At 42.6% G+C, this 20,696-nt stretch overlaps 1 long non-coding RNA gene across 1 annotated transcript; it reads right to left on the reverse strand.

The window, feature by feature from the left end:
- Positions 1-214: 214 nt before the first annotated feature.
- Positions 215-20,465, reverse strand: LOC139171246 (uncharacterized). The gene is made up of 2 exons (XR_011559724.1): positions 20,420-20,465; positions 215-436 (listed from the first exon to the last, which is right to left on the reverse strand). It is a non-coding gene; the product is annotated as an uncharacterized lncRNA (long non-coding RNA).
- Between the last annotated feature and the right edge of the window lie 231 nt (positions 20,466-20,696).

Genomic DNA, 20,696 nt, shown 5'->3' on the forward strand with positions numbered 1-20,696 from the left:
ACTGCCATCTGTCAGAAACGGTGTAGCTCTTCTGCTTGAGTTGGGGTTGGACTAGATTACCTCCAGGTCCCTTCCAGTTCTGTTAGTCTGTTAATGTGACTCCCGGTAAGGCTGTGTAACCTTCAACCTTTGCTAGCTAACGTTTGAGTTGGAAGGGGCTTAAAAGCGCCACTCAGATGCTTTTGACTCTTTTTAATGCTCTTTATTTTGGCTCTTTTTAATGCAGATCTGATCCTCTGCTTTTGGAATCTTTTCCTTGTGTCATCTGAGGATTCAGGTCAGCTCTGCCGGTCAAACCTGCTCGCCTGAATCTTCCTCCTTTCATTCGCTTTTGTCCTTCCAACACCCAGAAGTGTTCGATATTTATTCAAATTCGAATCCTGGTAGCTTGAAGGCAGATGACGCAAAACACCGAGACATTTTTTTTTGCAGCCTGCTGAGAAAAACAAAAATATCTCCTGTTCGTTTGGAGTTTACCACTGCGGTACAGCTGTTGAAAAAGATCCCCCCCCCCCTCCTTAGGATCTAAAAACTCAAGCCAGCCAGTGAAGAGAAGCGAAAATGGAACAGATAATTGACACCATCCAAGGGGCAAGAAATCCACAGCGCCCCAGAAAATTGCAGCATGTAGCCGAAAACAATCCTAGGTTTAGAAAGCTTAGAACTACGTCAGCTTCAATGCGACCTAAGCATAGGCCGTAAAATCATCTGCTACAATGTCCTTCCTGTCAACGACTACTTCAGTTTCAACCACAACAACACACGAGTACACAACAGATACAAACATAAAGTAAACCGCTTCAAACTCGAATGCAGGAAATACGACTTCAGTAACCGGGTAGTTGATGCCTGGAACTCACTACCTGACTCTGTAGTATCTAACTAACCCCCAAAACTTTACCCTTAGACTATCCATTGTGTAGTTGATGCATGGAACTTACTACCTGACTGTAGTATTTTCACGTAACCCCCCAAACTTTACCTTGATGCTATCCACTCTTGACCCTCTCCTGATTCCTAAGAGGTCGGTAAGGAGTGTGCATAAGTGCTCCAGCGTGCCTTCCGTCCCGTCCTCATGTTGCTCTCTTACTAGTATCATGTATATAAACATTGTTATATCTTTGTATACTACCAATATGTATTTGACAAATACAATAAAATAAATAAAGGGTCCTTTGGGACATTCTGCATGGACCACTGCAGAGTAGAGCATCAATATTTATACATATACCAAAAGATACTGTATGTTTTGGAGTATAAGACTTTATACGTTTTCCTCCCTAAAAGAGGCTAATAATTTGGGTGTGTCTTATACTCTGAATGTAGCTTTTTTTTCAGCCCCAAGTAGCTGCTAACAATCTTCCCAGCTCTTACCTTGCAGGCTCTTTCATTGTTTCTCTCTGTGAAGTATGCTTTCCAAGCCCCAAGTCTTTGCAGGGCTTTTTTCATTGCTCTAACTTGCTCCGAATAAGTTTCTTTCCATCCCTAACCAGGTGCTAACGTTGTTCCCACCTCTTACCCGCTTGCAAGCTCTTTCATTTTTCCTCTCTGTAAAGAAAGTTTTCCAAACCCTGTCTTTACAGGGGGGTTTTAATTGCTTTATTTGCTCTTAATGTTTGTTTCCAGCCCTAACCAAGTGATAATAATGTTCCCAGCTCTTACCGGCTTGCAAGCCCTTTCATTGTTACTCTCTGTGAAGAATGTTTTCCAAGCCCTAAGTCTTTGCAGGGTTTTTTTTCCATTGCTCTACTTGCTCCGAATGTTTCTTTCCAGGTTCTAACGATGTGCCAGCTCTTACTGGCTTGAAAGCTCTTTCACTCCATAGTGTCACCCCCAAACCCCCAACACTTTACCCTAAGATTATCTACAGTTGAGCTATTCAGATTCCTAAGAGATCAGTAAGGGGCGAGTACAAGTGCACTGGAGTGCCTTCCGTCCCCTGTCCTATTGCTCTCTTATATCTCCTATACCTTTCTTCTATTCCTATATCTCTTCTTCTTTTCTTTCATTGATATGTTCTACTGTATTACTATACCTTCTTTTCTATTATTTCTTAGATATATTTTACTATGAGTATCTCCTCTATAACCTTCATCATGTATTTTACTATGTGTATATATATATATGTATACACCCACTAAAACCATCACTGTGTATTGGACAAAACAAATAAATACTGTAAAATAAATTAAATAAATAAATTTTTCTACCCAAGCTTTTCCTTGGCCAACACAATATTTCAGAGTAAATTTTCGTGGTGGCCCTGGGTCAACTTTGGATGCAGCTGGTGCCGCTTAAGCGGTGGAAGGTTAGCAAAAGAGACACCCCAATTTCACCAACAACATTGCATCCCCTGGATCAGAGGTAGGCAAAGTTGGCTCTTCTATGACATATGGACTTCAACTCCCAGAATTCCTGCGCTAGCATGATTTGCTCCTGAATTCTGGGAGTTGAAGTCCAAAAATCATAGAAGAGCCAACTTTGCCTACTCCGGCCCTGGATTAAGAACTCAAGGGGAGAAAAGAAGTTAATAATAACAACAACAACAACAGAGTTGGAAGGGACCTTGGAGGTCTTCTAGTCCAACCTCCTGCTTAGGCAGGAGACCGTATACTGCTTCAAATGGTTATCCAAAATCTTTAAAACTTATAGCTTTAGAGTCTAGACCATTCACAACTTCTGGAGGCAAGCTGTTCCACTGATTAATTGTTCTAATAGTCAGGACATTTCTCCTTAGTTCTAAGTTGCTTCTCTCCTTGTGTAGTTCCCACCCATTGCTTCTTGTCCTACCCTCAAGTTCTTTGGAGAATAGGTTGACTCCCTCTTCTTTGTGGCAGATCCTGAGATGTTAGAAGACTGCTATCATGTCTCCCCTGGTCCTTCTTTTCATTAAACTAGACATACCCAGTTCCTGCAACCTTAAAGTTGGCAAGTGCATGGGAAGCAATGCAGCAAATGGTTTGTTTTTTAAGGGACTGAAGCAATTTCTAAGTTATTGCTTCAGCAGTAGCAATAACTTAGAAACTCTCTTCCTTCACAGATTGTCTTGGATTGTTCAATCACTTGAATATTCCTTAAGAAAATTGTTTTTGGTTTGACTAGGGACAGTTGGAACAGTTTAGGTTAAAAAAGTTTTTCCAAAGTTGGAATGATCAGAAATAACCAGCTGAATTTTGATCACACAGGGATGCTGCCTTGCTCATAGAAACATAGGGAAACATAGAAGATTGACAGCAGAAAAAGACGTCCTGGTCCATCTAGTCTGCCCTTATACTATTTCCTGTATTTTATCTTAGGAGGGATCTATATTTATCCCAGGCATGTTTAAATTCAGTTCCTGTGGATTTCCCAGTCTGCTGGAAGTTTGTTCCAAGCATCTACTCCTCTTTCAATGAAATAATATTTTCTCACATTGCTTCTGATCTTTCCCCCAACTAACCTCAAATTGTGGTCCCTTGTTCTTGTGTTCACTTTCCTATTAAAAACACTTCCCTCCTGAACCTTATTTAACCCTTTAACATATTTAAAGGTTTCGATCATGTCCCCTCTTTCCCTTCTGTCCTCCAGACCAGTGTTCCCTCTAATTTTTTTGGGGGGTGGGCGGAAAAGTATAGTGTCTGAGCGGCAGTCCCTTCGGGACTGGGTGGCACAGAAATAATAAATAAATAAACAAGCAAACAAATAAAAAACCCACCCTGTTTTGCCTCAGAGAATTTCAAAATAAAATACTGTACTGTGTGTCTATAACAGTGAGCTCATAATAGGGCAACTCTATCAATATCAAAATGCCACTTAAATAGTTGAGCTAGTTTCAAACTAGATTTTGATTTTCTTTCTCTCTTCCTTACTCCCATTCTTTTTCTTTCTCTTTTCCTTCCTCTCTTTTTCTATCTGTTTCTCTCTCTTCCTCTCTTCCTCTCTCTCTCCTTCCCTCTCACTCTTTCCCTCTCGGCTTCTGGGCAGGTTTGGAAAACTCTGAGTTGATGATGATTTTTAAGTGAGCGATTGCTCACTGCTCAGCTTAGAGGGAACTATGCTCCAGACTCTACAGATGGAGTTAATGAAGTCTTTCCTGATACGTTTTATGCTTAAGACCTTCCACCATTTTTGCAGGCCATCTTTGGACCTGCTCAATTTTATCCATATCTTTTTGTAGCTGAGTTCTCCAGAGCTGAACACAGGATTCCAAATGCAAGGGTAAGTTTTAGTCACTTTTTTTCATTCCTGTTATAACTTTGAATCAATGGTTGCAGGTCGAGGACTGGCTGGTGATTCTGGGAGTTGAAATCTGCATGTCTTCAAATTTGTGAAGCTGGGGAAACATTATTTTCAATCCAAACTCTGTGGACAATACTGCATTTCAAAACTGGGCCAATCTCATCGCTTAAGTAAACATGTCTCTGCAGACGAGGAAATAACCAGGATATTCTGACTTGTTTCTTTGTTTAATTCAGTTCTGTTGTCAGACCAGAAAAAAAAAACTTTTCTCTACCTGCTTCAGAATTTACACAAATGAAAGGGAAAAACTCCCCAGCCACAAAAATCTGATTACAAAGTCATTTATTTTTCCGGTCATTAATAATTTGGGCAATAAAGGATAGCGTGCTTTTCGGAGTAAGGACGACAAATTTCGCCTGGTGCTGAAGCTGTGCGCTTCGAAAACTAAATTATTAGTTTCTTATCGTGTTCCGTCTCCATTTTTCACGCTGCCACGGGTGAATTGCCAGCAGCCGGTCCCCCCCAAGCTGTGATCTTATTTTATGCCGCAGGGCAAATGCCGGAGAAACGGTTATTCTGGTTTTAATTATACAACCGCCTTACCGGCTGGAAATCTGCCCCACCCAGCATGGAAAGCAATTGTGTTGTTTCTTAGCTGTAGGACGCCAACAACAGTTTGTCCCCAGTGCTGTCAAACACAAAACGACAGCCCTTGGAGAGAAAAAACAAAAGTCCTGCAGGTTTTGGTACATCTGATGCCCTTGGGCTTAAATGGGCTGGTTGGGGGCAAAGAGAATTACCTGGTGCAAAGTAAGAAGGCATGACCTAAATCTGGGATTTCCAGCACAAAAAAAATAATAATCAGAAATTTTCAGCTTCCGCAACACCTATAGTAAGCAATGGTTTTCCTTAACAACTTTAAAAAGTTAGTAAAATTGAGCATAGTTGTGTGATGAGCAGCTTAAGGTCACAATCTAAGATCACAAAATTGTAAATTGAAGGCTATTTGCGACATCCTTGCTATCGTTTTCCCAACGCACTTTGTTATTCACCTGCTTTGATCCTAAAATAGCTGGTTTTACATGCTGGGAGATTAAACAGGAGCAAAGTCAGCACAACCCAGCGTTTTGTCCCCGCGAATCAGAACTGACAAAATCAAGTTCCTGCTTTGTTCCATTCACCGGTGGAACTCCACGCTACCAGACTGGCACAGCACTGGAAACTGAATTCTGCTTATGATTACGAGCAATGCACTTTCTTTTAAAAAAAAATATTTATTTTTATTGTTTTCATATTTTCCACATCTGTATTTCTAAACAGATCTACATCCATAATAATAACATTAATATTAATATTTATGTAATTTATACATTGAACATTACTTTTCCTTATTGACGATTACCGTATTTTTGGGAGTATAAGACACACCAGAATATAAGACGCACCTTAGTTTTTGGGGAGGAAAATAGTGGGGTAAAATGTGCCTACCAGATATTCATCTGGCTAGCATCCTTTGTCTGGTCAGATTTAGCACATTATTTTATCCCTGTTAGGGCTTAAAAAAAAACATCTTATTTGGAGAGAGTAACAATGAAAGAGCTTGCAAGCTGCTAAGAGCTGAGAACATCGTTAGCACCTGGTTAGGGTTGGAAAAAAACATTCGGAGCAGGTAGAGAATGGGAAAAAAAACCTACAAAGTAAGAGTTTGGAAAACATTCTTCATGGAGAGAAACAATGGAAGAGCCTGCAAGGTAAGAGCTGGGAAGATCATTTACACCTAGTTAGGGCTGGGGGGAAAAGGCTACATTCAGAGTATAAGACGCACCTGAATTTTCAGCCTCTTTTAGGAAGGAAAAAGGTGCATCTTATACTCCCCAAAATACAGTATTTCATTCCCATCCCACATTCTCTTGTCGTTTTTCTTTTCTTTATCCATTCATACCATTTAATCCACATGATTCTTGACAAATGTATCTTTTTCTTTTATGTACGCCAAGAGCATGTCCACCAAGACAAATTCCTTGTGTGTCCAATCACACTTGGCCAATAAAGAATCCTATTCTATTCTATTCTATTATGATATTCAGAGTCCTTTTGTCTATTTAACTCCATCATTAGTCTGTCCATCTCAGCACAGTCATATTTTTTGATATATATAATTTCCTTCCCCCAGAAGATTCTGAAAGTCTTTCATCGGTGCTCATATATGATCCTTGCAACTGTTCCAATATGTAATATTAGATATTTGTAGGGTATTGTTTCCTAATAATTCCCAATAAAAAGAATTCAGATGTATACTCTATCGATGTTCCTGTTATTTCCTGCTCCTGCTTATGAATTTTCCTCCAATGCCGTTTAGCTTCGGGACACATCCACCACATAGGAAAGAAGGTGCCGTGGTGAGCAGTGCACTTCCTACATAAAGTTAACCGTTTATGAAGGTTTCCTGCAGCTGGCCCTGGATGGGAACGAAGTCGACCTGAATTTATGAGATGGGTAGTAAATAAATTTGATAACAGCAATAAAGCCAGATTTAACAAGGGGAAAGAGAAACCACTGGATAGTGGACGAGTCAGCAGAAGAGAAAAGATTTTTTAAAAAGACATGCAAATAGAAATAGAACGGCTATGGCAAAAGAGAAAAAAGACAGAACCGATAGTAATAGGGACTTTGGGTCCAATCCCCAAACAATTTGAGCATCGTTTGAACCAGTAGTGGGTTGTTACTGGTTTGGATCGGTCCTTTACAGTATAACCGGTAGCGGAAATGTACCGCCGCTCGCTGAACTGACAAACATGATTGGCAGTTCATGCTCCTGAACCAGTCCCCTGGTCACCACAGTTTGGAAAAAGCCCCTCTGCGCATTTGCAAAGACTTCAGCACATGTGCAAAGGGTCATTTCTGGGTATTTTGCATGACGGGACACGTGCTTGTGAGAGAAACAAACACTTTCATTGTGATCCAAACCGGTAAGGAAAGTAAGAAGAACCTACCCCTGATCTGAACACTATCAGCATGACAAATTCACCGTCAGTCAATTGCAAAAGGCAGCTTTATTTGGAATCAGTAGTGGGTTGCAGCTGGTAAGGGGCAATACGGCGTTCTGGTAGAGAAAATGAAGCTGCATGCACAGCTCCAGCAGACCAGTGGGCGGGAATGGAAGATTCGGCTTCCACGCATGCGCCGGAAGCAAAATCTTGTGTGAAGAGGCATGCGCGAGCAAGGTATCGGCAAAATATCAGCGAAAATCGCTCACACGAGATTTCGCTTCGGCGCATGCGCAGAAGCCGAATCTAGCTGCCACTGGATTTACCTATTGAGACTCTGACAGTCTCAAAATGGGTGAACAGTGCAGTCAGGCAGTAGGGAAAGCAAATAGAATGCTTGGCTGCATAGCTAGAGGTACAACAAGCAGGAAGAGGGAGATTGTGATCCCACTGTACAGAGCGCTGTTGAGACCACATTTGGAAGACTGTGTTCAGCTCTGGAGAACTCACCTACAAAAAGATATGGATAAAATTGAGCCAGGTGCAAAGATGGGCTGCAAAAATGGTGGAAGATCTTAAGCATAAAACGTATCAGGAAAGACTTCATGAACTCAGTCTGTATAGTCTGGAGGACAGAAGGGAAAGGGGGGACATGATCGAATCCTTTAAATATGTTAAAATATGTTAAAATATGTTAAAATAAGGTTCAGGGGGGAAGTGTTTTTAATACTAAAGTGAACACAAGAACAAGGGGCCACAATCTGAGGTTAGTTGGGGAAAAATATTATTTCATTGAAAGAGGAGTAGATGCTTGGAACAAACTTCCAGCAGACGTGGATGGTAAATCCACAGTAACTGAATTTAAACATGCCTGGGATACACATATATCCATCCTAAGATAAAATACAAGGAAATAATATAAGGGCAGACTAGATGGACCATGAGGTCTTTTTCTGCGGTCAATCTTCTGTTTCTATGTTTCTATTGTTTTTGTTGTTTTTTATATGTTGTAAGCCGCCCAAGTCCTCGGAGATGGCCGGTATATCAATCAATCAATCAAACAAACAAATAAAACGACCTTCAAACATCCTCAGGTCCTTGGGATGGTCTCAATATGCCAAATCAACATCTAGCCAACTGCGATTAACCATCATAACAGCAGAATAATGGGTTAGGCAGCCCCCCTGTTGCAAACGCCGATAGCCAGTTGGTTTCTTCTTCTATTTTTTTTTAACCTACTGCAAATGCAACTTTATGCTTTCTTCTTTCCGCTCCGACCCACTGCTGTGACCCTATCCGCTTTCTCAGCAGGGGGGGGGAGGAGGGGGGAAGCCGGACTCAGATCTGAGACGGATGACGAGTCCGCTGGCGGCACAGTTCAATTAGCAAGGCCGCCCCCAAGCTGCCGCTATCGCCTCGGTGACTCATGCGGTTCCCGCAGAGAAAAAGCAGCCAAAAACTTGGATGACAGCCACCGTTTTTTTCTCATCCAGGAAGCTTCGAGGCAGCCTTTTTACAGCCTCCCCTCCCGGTTAGAGATACCCCAAAAGCGTGATGCCCAAGAAAACACGACCCAAGGCCCTGGCATTTATGGGCACGACCACTCACCCTTGGGTTCAAAATCCAGGCGATTCTTTCGAAGCGTTTCAATTCCCGAAAACCTTTTATAAAACCTCTGGAAACCCTAAGCCAGTAATGGCTCAGCTGTTCATCTCTCAGGTGCCAAAAGAGCGTGGGTGCATGCTATTGTGCATGCGCGAGTACCCACACCCATAATTCAATGCCTGGGGAGTCCGAAAACAGCTTCCCCCACCTCCCAGAGGCCCTTTGGAGGCCAAAAATGGCCGCTTTCCCAACCCAATAGGCTTGTGTTTTGCTGTTCCCTGGCTCCAAAGGCTTCCCTGGAGCTGAGGGAGGGTAAAAACGCCTCCCCCATTCCCCCCCGGAGGCTCTCTGGAAGCCAAAATCGCTCTCCCAGAGCCTCTGTGCGAGCCAAAAATCAGCCGGCCGGCACACACATGCACATTGGAGCTGAGCTAGGGCAACTACTCGTGTGCCAGCATATATGGCTCCGCATGCAATCTGTCCTAAGCTATGACCGGTTCTCGCATTTACGACCACCTCAGCATTCCCCCTCCACAGTCATGTGCTCAAAATTTTGGATGCTTGGCAATAGGTAGGCATTTATACGTACAGGCCTGCAAAGGTTGCTATCTTTGCAAGGTTATTTTTTCATACTTGTTGTATATCTGCGAGTGGGCACTAAACGAGGCAGTCATTAAATGAGGACTACCGGTAAGGAAAAAAAACCTTTGCTTTCCATTTCTCCCTGCCCCATCCCACCAAAAAAGCAAAATGGTTTATTGGGGGTGGGGGGGATGTTTCCATTCCTCTTCCCGCAAAAGTTCTTAAATTGAGAGAGTGGAAAATGGTTGCAATAGGGAAGCTCGTAGCCTTGGAATTTTGGCGATTTTCCCTGAACTCAGCCTGGTCTGTGCTGCTTCGGTGCCTTTGGGGAGAAAAGTGGGGGGGGGGAGATTGTGAGCGGGATTTAGGGGTGCTTGCGGATCACCACTTACTGTATTTTTCAGAGTATAAGATGCACCTCCCCCCCCCCAAAAAGAGGGTGAAAATCTGGATGCATCTTATACACTGAATGTAGCCCAGCCTCTCAGGTGGAGCTCTGCAAGGCTGAAAAAACAGCCTGTCAAACAGAGCTTTGCAAAGCTGAAAACAACCTCTCAAATGGAGCTTTGCAAGGCTAATATAACTCTTTCAAGCTGTTTGCTAAGGACCCTAGCCAGATGGATGTTGGTAGGCAAAATAGATTTTTTCTTATTTTCCTCCCCCAAAACTCAGGTGCGTCTTATACTCCAGAGCATCTTGTAGCACATCCCCCCCCCCCGCAAAACAAATACAGTCAGCATGAGACAGGAATGAGCTGCAGTTGCCAAAAAATCCAATGCCATCCCTACTTTCAATAGAGGGATTTCATCAAGATCGTGAGAAGTGATCGTAATACTTTAGACGGCCCTAGTGAGGTCACACTTGGAATGCTGCATCAGGTTTTGGCATTTCCCCTAAAAGAGAAATAAAAATCTTAAGGAAAACAGAAACTTCCAGCCCTCAGGAGATATTTTGTGCCCGTTAAGAAAAAACGGGTCATCCTATTTACAAAAGACCTTCAGACCTTCCCTATTTCAACCAAACATAGCTCAGACAACCTATAGAGCCAGCTATGACCTCTGCGTAACCCCTATAACAGTCAAAGGAATACATGCTCTTCAACAGGAACAGGAAGCTCAAGTGCAAAGCCCAAGAGATGGTATAAAACCTCCTCACTCCCAACTCCATGTGGTCAGCTGCCCACAATCACACATGATGTGTTTGGTGGTTCTGCTTCGTCAACAAATGGGCCCTTCTTTCCAATCAGCCTCCGGCCTCCATTTTGTCATGTCCAAGGCCTTGCTCCTGGGCTTGAAACTGAACAAGATGGATATTTCTTCCAACACTACCTTCTAGGACAGTGATGGCAAACCTTTTTTTCCTCGGGCGCTGAAAGAGCGTGGGTGTGCACTATTGTGCATGCGCAAGTGTCCACACCTATAATTCAATGCCTGGGGGGCAAAAACAGCTCCCCCTGCACTCTGCACGGCCTGTTTCCCAACTTTTGCTGGGCCCAGTAGGCTCATGTTTTGCCCTCCCCAAGCTCCAAAAGCTTCCTTCCCCAATCCCCCTTGAGGCTCCCTGGAAGCCAAAAATGCCCTCCCAGATCCTCTGTGCATTCCAAAAATCAGCTGGCCGGCACACACATGCCCATTGGAGCTGATCTAGGGCAACAGCTCATGTGCCAATAGATATGGCACCACGTGCTACCTGTGGCACCAGTGCCATAGGTTCACCATCACTGTTCTAGGACTTGAGGGGTTGTCGCAAAAAAGATGGGGTTAATTTATTCTCTAAATTACGAGAGAGCAGAGGGGGGGAAACCAATAATGGGTAGAAGCTTGTTAAAAAGAGGATCAACCTAAAAATAATGAGAAATCTCCTGACATTGATCGATAGATCACTGGATGAATCAGTAGAACAGCTTGACTCCTGGGTCCTGCGTATGCTCTGTCACTGGAAATTTTCAAAAAGAGACAGGAATAACCCAGTGATGGTGCAAGGACACACACAAAAGCAAGATTTCAGCGATTTTGCCGATATTTTGCGCAGAAGAAAAAATTGGCGAAAAACAAAATCTCACTCTCTTGCGCATCCTCGCACAGAAGCCAAATATCGAGTGGGGGGATGCGTCGGGGGCATGTAGCTACGCACGCATCCTGGAATTTTTTACGGAGCTGCACATCTTGGTGCACCAGCTGCTGCCCACCCATTCGACTGGGATGATATGAGGTTGGACTAGAAGACCTCCAAGGTCCCTTCCAACGTTACGATTCTACGACGTTCGCCAGAAAGTAGCGCACCACATAGTAATGATACAAATGCTAAATTTTAGATATACATTATTTGAATTGTCAGGAGTGCGTGTGTAAATTTTACATTTCTTCAGACAGATAGCATAGCTGCAGCGGTGTTTGGAAATGGCATCTGTAAGGGATGTACATTAAAAGCAGCATGTCGTCATTGAATTTCTCACTGCAGAGAAAGAAAAACTGTTGGGAACATTCACAAACGTTTGTGTACAGTTTATGGAGAATTTGCAGTGGATAGAAGTACGGTTAGTCGCTGGGCACAGAGGGGGAGGCCATTAGAGGTGATTCGCACAGTGCAGAAATGGCTTCGTGGCCAGAACAAGGAGTGGTACCGACAGGGCCTACACGCCCTTGTATCTCACTGGAGGAAGGCCATAGAATGGGACTGAGATTACATGGAAAAATAGGGAGTGTAGAGGAAACATCCTTCTTTCGTGTGTGTAAGTTTGTGTACAATAAATAATTGTTGTACAAAAAAAATGTAGTGCATTACGTTCTGGGCGACCCTCGTATGTTTCATCTAGAGATAAGTGAGCAAACTGTTTGGCTCTTCCCTCATTCACCCTCTCTCTTCTGTCCATCCGTGCTTGAATTTTCTCCCTGTTTTTTTGTACCGGGAAGCCGCACGTTTATCTATTCCACGCCACGCTCTTAGGAAAGCGCTTCCCCTCACACCCTGGAGCAGTTATTGAGCGCATCCTGCCAAGGCAGACAACAGGCAAGGACAAGGGGTTGGAAGTGCTACATTTCCCGCCCTCCCCGGGGAAAACCTCTTCTTCTCTTAATCAGCCTCAACGATGTTTACAATACCTTTATTGCAGAGGTTTTAATTGCCGACAGCATCTTCCCTGCTGGCCCAACGCTGATGTTTCGAACGCAGAATTACACCAAAGGAGAGGAGTCAAAATCGCACACTACCAAAATGCCAAGATTCGTAGGCTTGCTTGCCTGAAACAAAGGTCCATATCAACCACACCGGCCCTTATTTTTGTTGTTAGTTGCAAAGGGAGAAGCCTCCGCGGGGCCTCTCTAGAAATCTCCTGGGAGGAAACAGGGCCAGAAAAGGCAGGGAGAAGCCTCTGTGGGGCCTCTCTAGAAATCTCTTAAGCGAAAACATGGCCGGAAAAGGCAGGGAGAAGCCTCCGTGGGGCCTCTCTAGGAATCTCCTGGGAGGAAACAGGGCCTCCACCCTCCCTGTGGTTTCCCCAATCGCACACATTATTTGCTTTTACATTTTACATAGGCTTGCTTGCCTGAAACAAAGGTCCATATCAACCACACCGGCCCTTATTTTTGTTGTTAGTTGCAAAGGGAGAAGCCTCCGTGGGGCCTCTCTAGGAATCTCCTGGGAGGAAACAGGGATGGAAAAGGCAGGGAGAAGCCTCTGTGGGGCCTGTCTAGAAATCTCTTAAGCGAAAACATGGCCGGAAAAGGCAGGGAGAAGCCTCCGTGGGGCCTCTCTAGGAATCTCCTGGGAGGAAACAGGGCCAGAAAAGGCAGGGAGAAGCCTCTGTGGGGCCTCTCTAGAAATCTCTTAAGCGAAAACATGGCCGGAAAAGGCAGGGAGAAGCCTCCGTGGGGCCTCTCTAGGAATCTCCTGGGAGGAAACAGGGCCTCCACCCTCCCTGTGGTTTCCCCAATCGCACACATTATTTGCTTTTACATTGATTCCTATGGGAAAAAATTGCTGCTTCTAACAAACTTTTCTACTTAAGAACCTGGTCACGGAACGAATTAAGTTCCTAAGTAGAGGTACCACCGTATGGGAATTTCGTCTTCAGGATCTGGCCTTCTAAAGAGCAGTCGGGGTTGATCCCCTCTAGGACTGACCGGTTGGATCCCCTTGCAGTCCGAGGGACTCACAGGAGTCTTCTCTAGCACCAGAGTTCAAAGGCCTCCATTCTTTGGCACTCAGCCTTCCTTATGATCCAACCTTCACAGCCATACATTGCAACTGGGAAAACCATCCTTTATTTAAGAATATAATCATTTTATCTGGAACCGCACCATGAAAATCAGGTTACCACACTGTGGTTGCGAAAACAGGGATGTGCCAAGCCAACTAAACTGGGGTTTCCCAGCCTTGGCAATAGCAATAGCACTTAAGGCTTATATACTGCTTCATAGTGCTTTACAGCCCTCACTAAGCGGTTTAAGGAGTCAGCCTCTTGCCCCCCAACAATCTGGGTCCTCATTTTACCCACCTCGGAAGGATGGAAGGCTGCGTCGACCTTGAGCCTGGTGAGATTTGAACTGGTGAACTACAGCCAACAGTCAGCAGAAACAGCTTGCGGTACTGCACTCTAATCACTGCGCCACCAAGGCAATTTAAGGACGTGTGGACTTCAACTCCAAGAATTCATGCCGGCATAGCTGGCTGGAGAATTCTGGGAGTTAATCCACAAGTCTTAAAGTTGCCAAGTTTGGGGACCCCTGCTTTAAGATTACAGGAAAAAAATTTCAATTGACAAACAATTCTCTGCACTTACACGTAAGAAATTAGTGGACATGCTCCAAGGTGAAACCATTCTGGAACCAAATTAAAATCATAATAGAACAAGTTATAGAATAAGATATTGACTTAAGATCTGAGTTATTTTTATTGGGTATATTTAGAGAGAAAATTACAAAAGAGGACAGATACTTGATTCTCCATATCATCACTGCTGCTAGAAGTGCTTATGTGCAAAATTGGAAAACTGATTTAATACCAACTATGTTAAATGTTGTTATGAAAACATTGCAAGGTGCGGAAATGGAACTTCAGAACAAAGACGAAACAGACTTTTATAAAACATGGGATAGGTGGTACAATTGGCTAAAAGAAAATAAATATCAAACTCTATTATAAAATATAGAAGTTGTATATGATAAGACACTATAAAGAATTATACTTAGTCATCAGCCCCTTCCTTTGAATGAATGTATGTTAAATGGAATGTATGTTTGAAATGGTCTGTTAGAAATGAGTGGTTTTTCAATTAAATTGGGGTTTTAGATTGTTAGTTTTAGTTTAGTATTAGATTTCAGATTTTATATTTTTTAAAATTGCTGAGCCACATGTTTTTTTGCTGAATTTGAAAATTAAGGGAGACTAGGATAGATCTATTTCGGCCTTGTTTTGGCCTCATCAGCTAGCCATACCCACTGCGACTTGAACCTGCAACCTTTGCCTTGTAAGGCAGAAAATTATCCTCTAGGCTACAGTATCCAATCCCTTCAGCTCTGCACCAGGGAAAGGTTACATATTTTTGTGTTGAATCACTAATATATTGCTCAAAAAATAAAGGGAACACTTAAACAACACAATATAACTCCAAGTAAATCAAACTTCTGTGAAATCAAACTGTCCACTTAGGAAGCAACAGTGATGGACAATCAATTTCATTTTGTTGTCAGCACATTCAACTTTGGACAGAACAAAGTATTCAATGAGAATATAGTATTTCATTCATTCATATCTAGGATGTGTTATTTGAGTGTTCCCTTTATTTTTTTGAGCAGTGTATGTATGTATGTATGTATGTATGTGTATTAAATTACACATACATGCATAAATACACACACATACATACATACATAAATACACACACACACACACACACACACATATTCCCAACATATGTTGAAAGGCGTTTCACTTCAGTTTAAATTTTAAAGCTTAAATATAATAAAAAAAAGGAGGAATACCTCCCAGATGTTTTAAGCGGAATGACAGTTCAAAAGACAGCTGGCGGGGTACATATACAAAGACACACCAAACCACACACACATTTCTGGGATCACAGCCACAAATTTAATCCCCAAACCTGACAAGCCGCGAGGTAAGGATTGGAAAGAGTCTCGAGAGCTGATTAAATCTGGGTTTTAACATCAAGATAGGTCAGGAACCCACGTTCGTTCCTAAAAGAAATTGGCAGCTTCCATTTTTTGCCTTCTGGCCACTGTTCAAAGCAACTTTCAGCCTGAAAAGGTTCTTTATGCTTTGTGACCAGTTTAAATGCTCACTTGGTCTTCGATCGCCCAAAGGTCATTTGGCTAATTTTGGCCGGAGAACCTGCTGACAAACACCAGGAACATGTAACAACAGAGGGACCCTTCCTAACACAGATTTAGTCTTTCAAAATGTTCAAAAAGAGAGTTCTTTGTTTTAAAATGTTCCCATTGCATGGCCACAACCAAAACCACAACCACAACCGGCTACAAAGTGAAGCCAATTCAAACCACTTCTGATTAAACATGTCTAGGATAGAAAGGGGGAATATGTGAAATTTCAGTTCCTCCCTCCCCCCTCAATTTTATCTGTTATTTTTTAAAAAAAAAAAAACAGATTTCCACCCATATACCCTTCATGGGTAGGCCTTGATTTACAAACACAATTGGGACCAGAACAATCCAAATTTTACAGAACATGGGAAAATTGGTACAAATGGCTCAAACAGAAAAAATACATTAAAAACCTAACGGAAAAGTAGTCCTAGACACTTCTTCCTTTCTTACCCAAACATAATGAAAATATAGAAACACTGCACCACAAATCGATAGAACATAAAACCCCTAAAAACGAACTCGTACCTTCCTCAGAAATGTCTAAAACGAATACAAATACAGTACTCAGAATTAAATATACAATTCCACACCCTAGACAGAAATACCCAACATCAGGTCGCTCGACAGTGATAGTCAACGACATGGTCGATGACTTATGTCTTTACTATTGAAACTTAACGTCTTATATGCTTTAAGCACATTTGTCCATTTTTTTCCCTTTTTTCTCTATGTATGTTTTGTTTGCTTTGACTGTAGAAAATTAATAAAGATTATTTTTTTAAAGAAACATAGAAACATAGAAGTCTGACGGCAGAAAAAGACCTCATGGTCCATCTAGTCTGCCCTTATACTATTTTCTTATTTTATCTTAGGATGGGTATATGTTTATCCCAGGCATGTTTAAATTCAGTTACTGTGGATTTATCTACCACGTCTGCTGGAAGTTTGTTCCAAGGATCTACTACTCTTTCAGTAAAATAATATTTTCTCATGTTGCTTTTGATCTTTCCCCCAACTAACTTCAGATTGTGTCCCCTTGTTCTTGTGTTCACTTTCCTATTAAAAACACTTCCCTCCTGGACCTTATTTAACCCTTTAATATATTTAAATGTTTCGATCATGTCCCCCCTTTTCCTTCTGTCCTCCAGACTATAGAGATTGAGTTCATTAAGTCTTTCCTGATACGTTTTATGCTTAAGACCTTCCACCATTCTTGTAGCCTGTCTTTGGACCCGTTCAATTTTGTCAATATCTTTTTGTAGGTGAGGTCTCCAGAACTGAACACAGTATTCCAAATGTGGTCTCACCAGCATTCTACATAGCGGGATCATAATCTCCCTCTTCCTGCTTGTTATACCTCTAGCTATGCAGCCAAGCATCCTACTTGCTTTCCCTACCGCCTGACTGCACTGTTCACCCATTTTGAGACTGTCAGAAATCACTACGCCTAAATCCTTTTCTTCTAAAGTATTTGCTAACACAGAACTGCCAATACAATACTCAGATTGAGGATTCCTTTTCCCCAAGTGCATTATTTTACATTTGGAAACATTAAACTGCAGTTTCCATTGCTTTGACCATTTATCTAGTAAAGCTAAATCATTTACCATATTACAGACGCCTCCAGGAATATCAACCCAATTGCACACTTTAGAGTCATCGGCAAATAGGCAAACCTTCCCTACCAAACCTTCCCCTATGTCACTCACAAACATATTAAAAAGAATAGGACCCAGAACAGACCCTTGTGGCACACCGCTTGTAACCTGACTCTGCTCAGAATACTCGCCGTTAACAATAACTCTCTGATGTCTACGCTTCAGCCAGCTGCAAATCCATTGAACTATCCAGGCATTAAGTCCAATCTTCACTAATTTATCTATCAGCTCTTTATGTGGAACCGTATCAAAGGCTTTGCTGAAGTCCAGGTAGGCAATATCCACGGCACCACCTTCATCCAACACCTTTGTGACATAGTCAAAGAAATCAATGAGATTAGTCTGACATGATTTGCCTTCAGTAAAGCCATGCTGATTTGGGTCCAATAAGTTATTGTTTTTTAGGTGCTGATTTATCCTCTTTTTGAGTAGAGTCTCCATAATTTTAACTATCACGGATGTCAAGCTAACTGGCCTGTAGTTACCAGCTTCTTCTCTACTGCCCTTCTTGTGGATAGGCACAACACTGGCCATTCTCCAATCCTCAGGAACTTCTCCTGTTAACAAGGATTGGTTAAACAAATCAGTCAGAGGGGTAGCAATGACAGATCTGAGTTCTTTAAGAACTCTGGGGTGGATGCCATCTGGACCCATTGCCTTATTTATCTTTAATCGTTCAAGTTCTTCTAAGACATCGGCTTCTAAGATCACTGGAGCTGAATCCGTACAGTTGGAAGCAATGCTATATCCCTCTATAGTATTATTTTGTAAGGTGTCTTTTGAGAAAACTGAACAGAAGTAGCTATTGAAATGGTCAGCGATCTCCTTATTCCCATTAATGCATGTATTATTCCCGGTACTAAGCTTCCTGATGCCGCAGTTTTTCTTCTTCTTGTCACTAATATATCTGAAGAAGGTTTTATCCCCCTTCTTTACAGATTTGGCAATTTCTTCCTCTTTTGAGGCTTTAGCAGCATATACTGTATTATCTGTTTTGCCTCCTTCTGTCTCATTCATTCATTGCTAACAACAAGGTTGTTAAACAGGTTGTCGCATAACTCAGCCCTTCTCAAGTAGTAGGGTGCACCCCCCTTTGGGGGGCGCAGAGCAATGCCAGGGGGCCACGTGTGACCACGGGGAATATGCGTGTTCCAGGCAAGGGTTCCACTTGCTGGCCATTACTGGCATGCCCTCCAGGATCATTGCGGGGACATATGCACCCATCGGCATGAGATTTCGCTTTTGCATATGCGTAGCAAAGCTAAATCTCGTACAAGGAGAGTCGCCCCAAGTCTTCAGAGAAGGGCGGCATACAAATCTAAATACTAATATTAATAACAACAATAATAATAATTTTGCCAATTTTTGGCGATTTTTTTGCCACCGAGCATGCGCAGAAGTAAAAAATATGTCAAAAATCGGCAAAATCTCACACGTGTGTCCTGCCATGAGATTTTTCTTGCTGTGCATTCGCAACAGTGAAATTTCATGCGTGCACGAATCAGGGGCATGCAAATGCGTGCGCATCTCAATTTTCCATCACCAGAAGCCCAATCCCAGCTGTACTCGCTGCAACTCACTACTGGCGTGGTCCCTCTCAATCGATTCCCCTAGACGGGGAGCATTTTCCCACTTGCACGCTGTTCCGAGCCAGGAAGAGAATGCGGCCAGGCGGGGCGGGGCAGCTGCGTGGGTTTTTGTTGTTTTTGGCGGCACTGTGGTAGCCATGAACGGCGTGCCAAACACGCTACTGGACAAGGAGGAGAATCCGCAGAGAGGGGCAGCATACAAATCTAATAAATTATTATAAATTAAATTATTATTATCCTCTGCAGCTGGGTGAAAGCTTCGAATGGCACCCTAAAGCCTCCTTCCACACCATTCACTGTCGTTGCCGGCAGAGACAGCGCTTATGGGTCAGGCCGGCAACCCCAAAACATCGCCTTGATGAAGCTGGCCTGGCCCTATGTTCAAAGTGGGACCCTAACCATGTTAGCCTAGGCCTGCCTAACTGAAAACAGGCTCCCGAGTTCAGTGTGACTTACTCCCAGGTAAGTGGGTAGAGCAGCCTTCCCCAGCCAATAGTTTTTCTTGCAGCTTAGAATAAGTAAAATAAATAGTTTTTTCTCATCATTCCTATCACCCTTTTCCTCCCACTTAGGACTGTATGACTGTAACTTGTTGCTTGTATCCTAAGATTTTTATTGATATTGATTGTTTCTTCATTGCTTGTTTGACCCCTATGGCAATCATTAAGTGTTGTACCACATGATTCTTGACAAATGTATATTTTTTCTTTTATGTACAGTATACTGAGAGGATCTTCACCAAGACAAATTCCTTGGGTGTCCAATCACACTTGGCCAATAAAGAATTCTATTCTATTCTAATAAATAATAACAGTAAAATTCCATTGGGGCCCAAATAGGAGTTGGTGGGGCGCGCGAAATGTTTACTTATTCATAGAGGGGGGCGCGTAACAAAAAATAATTAAGAAGCACTGGCATAACTGAACCCATTTCAGAACCTTTTCTGTTATGGTCTTTAAGTGAATCAGCTACAAGCTGAAGTCAGATCATAAGCACAGTCAAGGTTTCACCTAATCACCGCTTCACAAAACGATGCAAGTTGCTAGTCCCAATTGTGGGGGCTGAACAAGAACTACTTGGTGATAGAGAAGATTCTGACTCTTTTTGTAAAGGACAAGACCAGAGGTCAGCAATCTGCGGCTCTGAAGCCACATGTGGCTCTTTCTCATCACTCTGCTTGTGGCTCCCTGTCGCCTCTCTAAATAGTTTACAGAATCAGTATATTGCCCCCCGCAACAATCTGGGTCCTCATTTGACCCATCTCGGAAGAATGAATCAATAGCAATAGACTTATATACCGCTTCTCAGTGCTCCACGGCCCTCTCTAAGCAGTTGATAGAGTCAGCGTATTGCCCCCAGCAATCTGGGTCCTCATTTGACCCACTTCGGAAGGATGGAAGGATGAATCAATCTTGAAGCACCCGTTTTAATTATCTTACCTGTGTGAATGGCCTCTCTCCCTTCTCTTTCTCTCTCATGCTCCCTGAAAGAAAAGAAGAAGAAAAAAACAGACAAAACATTAAATTTGGAACATAACATTACACGAGCATATTGGCTAGTAAGAAGCAGTAGTTGGGATTAACCTTTATACCACTTCAAGCCAAATGAATCTCAACCATCTTATAAAAACAATAAACCAGAAAGCATACAGAATGAAATATGTACTGTATATATATATACGGAGAGGGGCGGCATACAAATCTAATTAATAATAAT

The sequence above is a fragment of the Erythrolamprus reginae genome, chromosome 8 (assembly GCF_031021105.1).
Source record: "Erythrolamprus reginae isolate rEryReg1 chromosome 8, rEryReg1.hap1, whole genome shotgun sequence".
Taxonomy (NCBI): Eukaryota; Metazoa; Chordata; class Lepidosauria; order Squamata; family Dipsadidae; genus Erythrolamprus; species Erythrolamprus reginae.